Raw genomic sequence first — 10,280 nt, 5'->3', positions numbered from 1 at the left:
AGAAAGAAAGAAAGAAAGAAAGAAAGAAAGAAAGAAAGAAAGAAAGAAAGAAAGAAAAGGAAAGCCAGTGTAGCTAAAAGTGAGAACAGTAATAGAACCACAGAGAGAGGTAAGGGATTAAGTTAGATTATGTAGGACCTTCTGGGTCATAATAAAGAATTAGGCTCTTACTTTAAGTAGGCTGAAAAACCACCATTGGATTTTCAACCATAGCAGTGACAAGTTCTGATATGCTTCATAAAAGTCACTCAGCAGTTGTGTTGAGATAGACTGCAAGGGGAGAAAGGGCAGAAGTAGAAATACAACCAAAAAATGATGGTGGCTTAGACTACTGTGGTAGCAGTAGAGATGGAGAGAAGTAGACTGGTTGTGATATATTTACCAAGGTAAAATGGTGGTAAGTGCTTTGGAGAGTACTAAATTAGCATAAGGGATACAGTTGTTGTGGGCTGGGTAGGGTTATCAGAGAAGTCTGATGCTCATAGAACAAACATTGCAGGAAAAGAAGACAGCATTATAAAAAAAAAACATGTAGAAAACCTATTTGGGGAAGACATCTTTGCAGGGCATTGTGATCCATCTAGGTCAGTTGTTTTCAACCCTAACGGTGCACTGGACCTACTAGAGAGATTTTAAAAATGAAACAAAACAAAGGCAAAAACAGGCAACATTAATTCCCTAAGCCCCATTCCAAATTGAATAAATCTGAATCTCTGAGTGTCAGGGATCTCTATTTTTTATAGCTCCCCAGATAATCTTTAACCATATCTAAAGTTGATAACCACTCACCTAGATACAAGTCTACCCTGCCTTTCAACTTTAGAGAAAGCTCTAGATGGGTTCCACTGATGGGAATACTAGTGGGTTAGTTGATTCCATTGTCTCAATCATGTGATACATAACTTCAGAATGTGGCCACAAATCAGGGACTTCCAAATTGCTCCAACATTGCTACTCCCCTGCCTTTCCCAGTTAGTTTATTCCCTTCCAATGAAGTCTGTTTTCTTATAGCCATTCAATTCCAAACCTGAACTGAGCTGCCAAGTTAACAATTTCTACTGCTGTTCTACCTTATAGTGTATCAAGACTGCTTCCTCTTGTAAGCTCTGGCCACTTAATCCACAGCCACAGAATGCTCCCCAAGTCTATCTACAAACATCCATATTTAGAGCTTAAAATACACTTCAGAAGTGCTTTACTAGATGAAATAGCTCCTAACATTAATTGCACATTAGAATAACTAGGTAAGCTTTAAAAAAGAAAAGAATTACTAGAGAAGCTTTAAAAAAATACTCAGGTTCATCCCAGACAAATTTAATGACAATGTATGGTGGTGGCGCCCAGGGGTCAGCATTTTTAAAGCTCCCAAGCTTTTTGTAATGTGCAGACATATTTGAGAACCACTGTCCAACATCTATGCTTTTAATATCAGTCCTCTAACGTTACATCTCACAATTTTATTTTGAAATCTGATTTCTATAGTTTACATGGGAAGCAAGAAGAAAATCTCTTATTCTAAGACATAATAACCTTAATAACACTAACAAACAGTGATGTAGTAAGGATCGGGCAGTAGATCAATTGCCTGGGTGCAGACAAAGGGAGGTATATTTTCTGTAGAGAATTTAAAAACAATAAAAAATTGACTAAAAGTCAGTTTGCTTTTTATTATCACCATGTGCATTATTTCTAAATGTTAGTGATAAAATCTCCCAAGGCCTTTCATTCCCACTGCCCTCTCCTCTTAGTATGTCTCTGCTAACAAATAATCACTTTCATAACCAGGTGGGAGAAGTGCAATTGCTATCAGTTGGTTTCAACAGTAATTTAACAATGGAAAGAATATACAGAATCTTCCAGAATTGTTGAAGCAATTTAGGAAGAGAAAGCATCTTTTAACTACTAGATTTGCATAATAAGCTCCTCCCTTTTTTTCAAGAGAATAGTGATATTTCAATAAGAGCACATGTTAGATGTAATATACATATACCCTGCTTTGCATAATTGATGGAGTAAATATGATTAACTGGAACACAACATCCATTTCCACCTTCTTCTAGTGCACCTGCTGGTAGTATATATACTAGAAGACTAAAAACTCCAGGATTCTGAATGAAAATTAGAAAAAATTTTGTGAGGTAGTCTTCCTCCTGTCATTTTTGCCATTATTAATCACCAAAAGCAAGATCTAGAAACCTTGGGTCTTGCTACAGCAACACTCGAGAATCCAGTCACTAGAACTGTGAGTAGCTGTAGCAATTCCTTATTGTTGAATTGCAGATATGGCAATGTGGTCTTAAGGTCAACATTAAAGTTCCAGTTGTGGCTTCCTCACTGTGGTCACTCTTTACCTTTCTGAATGTAATAGAGTTAGCAGTACCCCAATGGGTCATTGAGAGTGTTGATTGGGGAATCCTTCCTAGATGCCTAGCCTAAAACCCACTTCTCTAGCTAAGTATTCTGTAAGCACCTGATTGCCTGTATTAGACAGTTTTTTGTTGTTGTTGTTGTTGTTGTTGTTATTTATTTATTTATTTATTTATTGCTTAAAATAGGGTGTTTCTGTTTCATATAATTGAATACAAACTGATGTAGTATTTGGTACAATTCAACAAATATTAATTCAGCAATTATTACAGTGAACTTGACAAGTAAAAATCCCTGCCCTCATAGAGTTTACATTCTAAGTGAAAGTTTATAGAAAATAAAAATAAATATCCAGCGGGCCCCACGTGCAGCCGCATTTGAATGACCCTGAGTGGGGCTCTGCCGAGAGCCCAGGGACTCTCTGGGCTTCAGGGTGCAGCAGTTGGTCAGCGCCAGGGCTGGACTGAGGTGCCATGGTACCATGAGGCTCCAGAGACATTTTGAAGGAAGAAATATTAAAATGTGATGACTGATTAACTATAGAAAAAAATGAGGGTAAAAGTCTATGGTATCTTGAAGGTTTTAAATCTGGAAAGCTAAAAGAATGGTGGAGCTACTGAAATAAATATACACACTCATAATACTTTTTGTTTTAGGTATTTAAGAGATTATGGCATCTGAAACCCACAATGTTAAAAGACAGAACCTTTATAATAATATTGAGGATCATTCCATTGATCATCCTAGAAAAAGGATCTCTAATTTTACTATTAAGAACATGAAGGAGGTTAAGAAATCTCCAAAACCGTTGGCTGCTTACATAAGTAGAACAGTTGGACAGGCTGTTAAAAGGCCAAATAAACTACCTAAGGTGATCTACCACAGAAAGAAAGTTCATTATCCTTTTCCAAATTATTGTTTTAAAAAGAAACAGTCTCCTAGAAGTGGGGGCTGTGATATGGCAAATAAAGAAAATGAACTGGCTTGTGCAGGCCACCTGCCTGAAAAATTACACCATGATAGTCAAACATATTTGCTTAACTCCAGTGATTCTGGTTCTTCACAGACAGAAAGTGCCTCATCAAAATACAGTGTTTTTTTTTTCTGAGGTTTCTCAGGATCTTGAAACAATGGCACAAGTTTTGTTCAGCAGGAATTTGAGATTGAATGTAGCTTTAACTTTCTGTAAAAAGAGAAGTATAAGTGAACTTGTAACTTATTTGGTGAAGATAGAAGACCTTGGAGTGGTGGTGGATTGCCTTCCTGTGCTTACCCACAGTTTACAGGAAGAAAAACAATACATCTCACTCGCTGCTGTGTAGACTTGTTGCCTCTTGTAAAGTCACTACTTAAAATCAAATTTGAAGAATATATAATAGTTGATTTAAACTGGCTTCAAGCAGTCATAAAAAGGTGGTGGTCAGAACTATCATACAAAACAGACATTAGAAATGATGGAAATATTCAGATTTTAAAACAACAATTAAGTGGATTATAGGAACAAGAAAACTATCTTACTTTGGTTCCAGGATATACTGGTAATACAGCTAAGGATGTAGATGCTTATTTATTACAGTTGCATTGAAAGACTTCATCTACTACAGAGCATTTGGTTATTCAAAACATCCCTGGACTATATTATTTCCAAACAAGTCTCATTGGAGAACTGAGTTGTAAAAGAAATAAAAATCTTTTTCTTTTAAAGCCACATATGAAACCACTAACGAAACCCTAACAATCTATTTCACATTGAAGTGGAAAAATATCCGAAAGGAGCAGCTTCAACTTTAATAAGGTGAAAGTGCATTATGAAGATGGTTTACCTTTGCTACATTTGGTTACTTGGCAACATTATTGAAGAACTACTGGAGCTTAATGCAATCCTTCATAAGAATATACTTTACACTATGTGGAGAAAATAAGACAAAACTTATTACTAGGAAAAGCAAAGAACAATCATCATTACTTTTTTTAAGATTGTGTTTTATAAAAAAACACTCAAATGTGTGCAGCTATTTTCTTACATTGAAAGACTTTGAAAGTTTAAAATATCATAGTAAATAATCAATACTAAAAGGTTTTTGTCCACACTGAGATACTGTGTAAACAAAATGCCTTAATCATTAATAAGCCAATGTATATGACACCAAGATCTGTTTTTTTTAAAAAGTAAAACCAACCATACTTCTGGCATGAAAATTATGGAATTAAATCAGGGGTTTCCATTCATGTGAATTTGTTAAAACTTATTCCACACCATCTTTAAAACGAGAATATTTTTAATATCTATGAATTTTTTTTGCCAGAATCATCATCTCATGTATGTATGTGTTTTTCCTATATAACAGAAAGAGGTGAATATGTATTTGTATGAGTGCTTAGCTGGAAATGTTCATAGAGTTGGTTAATTTATATTTAGTTTCTATTGTATATAGATTTCTAATATTTTCAATTCTGTATCATTTATGCTTCATTTGAGTAAATTTACTAAATATCCCCCCTAAATAATAAATAAATAAATATACTTTTAAAAGTAAATAATATAATATGCTAGAAAGTTATAGTGATATTGAAGTAAAATAAGAGAGATAGGGAGTACTAGAGTCTAGAGCAGGATGACATTTTAAATGAAGTGGCTATAGTATTCTTCATTAGTAGGGTAACATTTGATGGAAGACTTGAAAGTGGTGAGTATCCAAATTATAAGAGCCTGAGGCATTCCTTAAGCAACAGAGAGGAACCAAGATGGCAGTGTAGGTAAATGCCTGTACTCGCCGCCTCCCACAAATACATCAAAATTACAACTAAAATACAGAACAACCATCACTCAGAAACACCTGAAAGCTGGATGAATGGAAATCCTTTAAGTAGAGATGTAAAAAAGAAAGCACATTGAGACTGGTAAGAGGGATAGAGGCGTGGAACAGGCTGGTCTGGCACCCACATGGGGCATATTTTTTAATCAGGGGGGATATCTTCATGGCCTCCTGTAAGAAGCAGGGGGGGGGGGTCCTAGCTGCATACCAGACCCCAAGCCCAGGGTTCTAGAGAAGTCCCCATAACTTTGGGTTGTAAAAAACAGAAGGAATTGTGGTTGAGTGTTTAGCTGGGAATGTTCATAGAGTTGGCTAATTTATATTCACTTTCTATTGTCTATAGATTTCTAATATTTTCAGTTCTGTATCAGGGAAGCTTCTGGAGATCCAGGTGTTCCTCTTAAAGGGCCAGCACACAAACTTACTCAGACTCGATCTCTCTGAGCTCCAGTGCCAGGTGGCAGCTTTGGAGGATCCAGGGACATATGGGGAGGAACTGGACTCTCTGGCATCATGGCAGGAACTCAATGGCAGCTTTCTCACAGACAGGGGTGCTTGCAGGGGTCATTGTTCCTGTGCTGGAACCTCCCCCATCCCCGAACTGACTGGCAGCCATATCTGAGTTTCCATCAGAGTGGCCCATACTAGTTCACTCCTCTCTGGTGATTCCGTGACACTCCGCCCCATCCAATTTTCAGCCCCACCCAAGCTCTTTGCAGTGGATTTTCCATGTGAATGAACTGTCCTGGCTCAGGCTTCAGACTTTGACAATATCTCTTAAACAAGCAGCAGCTGGAGTCAGCATGCCCCAAACCTATCAATAAAAAGCCTAAAACTCGGCACTAGCACCAGCCTTCATTCCTTCACAGCTGGGTCTCACCTGGGCACTTCCCAGCCCAATACAAATAGCAGCCATCTGCAGATCTCTCTGTTGCTCCTGCCAGGTAGTCCCAGGCAGTGGCTGACTTTGCACCTCACTGGAGGCTCCAGAGCCAGTGTACCCAGTGGAGAGCTTCAGATCATACCACAGTACAACACTACACATTCACACATGACATAGTCAAGGGGTGGACTCAGTGAGTACCAAAGCCCCACTGAAGCAAGTCCTGCTCCATAGGGCTATCTCCTTCACTGTAGCTCTTCCACTATAGTTGCAGTTGGTCTTCACAGCCAGTTGGCCTGGAAGTCAATTCCTTCCAGTGATGCCAATAGCAATCAAGGTTCAACTACAATAAGACTGTGCATACAGTCTACACAGGAGTGCATTTGGAGAGCCCAGATCAGGTGACTGGGGAGACAGAGCCACTGGGCCCTACAGTATATCTAATAAACAAGGCCACTCTACTGAGTCTGGGAGACATAATAGCTCTACCTAATACATAGAAACAAACACAGGGAAGCAGCCAAAATGTGGAGACAAAGAAACATGTTGCAAATGAAAGAAATGGAAACTACTGGATACAGCGTTCAAAACAATGCTTATAAGGTTACTCAAGGATCTTAATGAGAGTTTTAAATGACTTAATGAGAGCTTCACGTGAATCAATGAGAGTGTCAAGAAACATAATGTGACATTCTTTCAAGAATCTTGTGAGAATGTAAAAGACATGGAAAAGGACCAGTCAGAAATTAAGCATACACTAACTGAAATAAAGAATAATTTACAGGGATTCAACAGTAGACTAGAGGATCCCAAGAATCAAACCAAATATTTGGAATATGAGGAAGCAAAAAACACCCAATTCAAAGAGAAAAAAGAAAACAGAATCCAAAAATATGAAGATAGTATAAGGAGCCTCTGGGACAACTTCAAGTGTACCAACATTTGCATTACGGGGGTGCCAGAAGGAGAAGAGAGAGAGCAAGATATTGAAAACCTTTTTGAAGAAATAATGACAGAAAACTTCTCCTACCTTGTGAAAGAAATAGACTTACAAGTTCAGGAATGACAGAGAGTCCCAAATAAGAGGAAGCCAAAGAGGGCCACACCACGACACATCATAATTAAAATGCCAAGTGTTAAAGACAAAGAGAGAATCTTAAAAGCAGTAAGAGAAAAGCAGTTAGTTACCTATAAGGGAGCACCCATATGACTGTCAGTTGATTTCTCAACAGAAACTTTGCAGGCCAAAATGGACTGGCAAGAAATACTCAAAGTGATGAATAGCAAGGACCTACAACCAAGATTACTCTACCTAGCAAAGCTATCATTTAGAATTGAAGGTCAGATAAAGAGTTTCACAGATGAGAAAAGAGTAAAGGAGTTCATCACCACTAAACCAGTATTACATGAAATGTTGAAAGGTATTCCTTAAGAAGAGGAAGAGGAAGAAGAAGAAGAAGAAGAAGAAGAAGAAGAAGAAGAAGAAGAAGAAGAAGAAGAAGAAGAAAAATATGAACAATAAAATGGCAATAAATACATATCTATCAGAAATTGAATCTAAAAATCAAAATAAACTAACAAGAAATCTAGTGAACAAAATAAACTAATGAATAAAATAGAATCAGAGTCATGTAAACATAGAACAGACTGACGAATCTCAGAGGGCAGGGGGTGGGGCAGGAAGAGATTAATCAAAGATCTTATATGCATATATGTATTACCTAAGGACAGACAATAGGGTGGTGAAGACTTGGGTCAGGGCAGGAACCAGGTGGAGAGGGGCAATAGAGGGAAAAAGGAGGACATGTGTAGTACTCTCAACAATAAGATATTTTTTTAAAAGAAAGTGGTACAGCTACACAATGGAATACTACGCTGCTATAAAAAAGAAGGAACTTTTACCATTTGCAACAGCATGGATGGACCTGGAGAGCATTATACTAAGCAAAATAAGCCAGTTGGAAAAAGATAAATATTACATGATCTCACTCTTATGTGGGATATAATGATCAACATAATTTGATGAACAAGAATAGATCCAGAGACAAATGGCAGGGGAGGGGGATTAGAGAGCAACCAAAGGACTTGTATGAATGCATATTAGCATAACCACTGGACACAGACACTGGGGCGGTGGGGGCTTGCCTGGGGTGGGAATGGATGAGGGAGAGGGTTCAAGCAGGGAAAAGGGAGACATATGTAAAACTTTAGACAATAAAAAAATAAAATGAAGTCACACATCCTATATAAAAAAAATAAAAGAAAGTGGTGAGTATCCATACTAATTGACCAGATAGATGTCCATTCTAATTGGTCAATACCTCTGACATACCAATTAGAAACATTATTGAATATTACACCCAGAACTTGGGACTATTTGAATAATTCATAAGAATATGAATACTCTAAATCTCCAAAGTCCACAAATTTCCTTGGTCAGCAGAAACCTTCTGATAATATCTCTTCTCATAAGTTGATGAAGGTGGTCCTGCATTGCTAAAATATCCCATAGTGCTATCACTTAATTAGAAAGTAAAAGCATCTCTAAGTCTAACTTGGGGGAGAAGGATCACATGCAAAAAGTATTCTAATATTGTGTTAATTTTTGTCAGTATAAACTTGAGGAATAGATTTAAGGATGCAAGATGAAAGAAGACATTTTTTATAAGATTTGAAGAAATGGGCACACCTAAAATAATATCTGATTTCAATAAGCTAGCTCAGAGAGCTGCATGTCATTTATCAAGGCCAATGAACAGTAGAAGCCCTGGCAAAAACCTTATAGTTTGAGCTGGAACCCTAGAGAATTGCACCCTAAGATTCAAGATAAATTGGAAGTAAAACAGCTTTCAGACAGATTGAAGCTTAGCTGTGAATCGTTTTGGTGACTAAGAAAAAATCTCGATCCTAATATTGGATTAAGACATATCATGAAGCATAATGATCTCTGATATTCATTGTAGTAAACATGTTCACCTTGCATCTAGTGGTTAAATGCTGCTACTTGGCATCTGCCACTCTTCAATACCATCATTCCCATTAAAATAAGTTAGCCCATTTCAATGGTGGATCTCCTTCCTTTATCTCCAGACCTCAGAGGACAGGATAGTGGTTATTTTAAACCTCCTTTTTGGGTGAAATATAACAGACTCAGAAAAGTACATGAATAAAAATGCAAAAATCTTAACAAAATGTTAGCTAATAAAACCCAACTGTGTGTAGAAAAGATAATATATCATATCTAAATTTAGTTTATCCCAAGTATGCAAGAATGGCTTCATATAGAAAATCTATAAATGTACCTTATTATATCAATGAATTAATACAAAAAACACATGATCATAAAAATTTAAAAACATCTGTAAAATAATCCTAAATTTACCATTACCAGAAATGAGCAAACACTGAAAGCATTTTCTTTAAAATCAGAAATGAGACAAGGAAACTCATTATTACCATTTTATTTAATATCATACTTGAAGTTCTATCCAGTGTAATATGACAATAAAAGTTATAAAGATCAGAAAGGAATAAATAAAATTGATTGTGATTATTTGAAGATTATTTTTGATGATGTGATAATTTAGAAAATCCAAATAATATATCTTTGCTTCAATAGAAATAACAGAAGAGTTTGGCAAAATGGCTTCATATATGATTAATATACAAGAGTAGTTTTGATTTCTATTCACCAACAACAAACCATTAAAAATATACTTTAAGAAATACAAATTTACAATAGTGTCAGAAATATCAAGTATCTGGGAACAAATCTAATAAAAGATGAATAAAACATCTATGGGGAAAATTATAAAGAGTTAAGATACACTTTAAAACATCTAAATAAATTAAATATGCTTTATTATTGGATTAGAAGACAAAATCTTATAGATATTGATTTTCCCATTTATTTATTTTTATATTTAGTTCCCTTGCATTTGGGGTCATATTCATAAAATTATCTCTGACACCAAGGTCCATAAGTTTAATACTGATGTTTTCTTCTATGTGCTTTATTGTTTTAGATTTTATATTTAGTTCTGTGATCCTTTTTGAGTTAACCTTTTGCACTCGGATGTCGAGTGTGATGGTTATTGAATGTATCAATAATTTGAAATATAAAAAAATCCAAATAAATAAGTTTGTATGAAAAGAAACTCCAGTTTTTTATTCTACTGCCGCGCTTTGTAAAATCTGGGATATTTAAAAAATTA

The 10,280-nt window shown here is 36.1% G+C and overlaps 1 pseudogene across 1 annotated transcript; it reads left to right on the top strand.

Annotated features, from left to right (window-relative positions):
• The first annotated feature begins 3,037 nt into the window (after positions 1 to 3,037).
• Positions 3,038 to 3,952, top strand: LOC307096361 (KATNB1-like protein 1; annotated as a pseudogene). Its single transcript has one exon. The product of its transcript is annotated as a KATNB1-like protein 1 (transcript).
• The last annotated feature ends 6,328 nt before the right edge of the window (positions 3,953 to 10,280 follow it).

Source organism: Cnephaeus nilssonii (assembly GCF_951640355.1).
Source record: "Cnephaeus nilssonii genome assembly, chromosome: X".
In the NCBI taxonomy this organism is placed as follows: Eukaryota; Metazoa; Chordata; class Mammalia; order Chiroptera; family Vespertilionidae; genus Cnephaeus; species Cnephaeus nilssonii.
The sequence above is the reverse complement of the archived record's forward strand: the minus strand, read 5'-3'. Positions and strand labels throughout refer to the sequence as shown.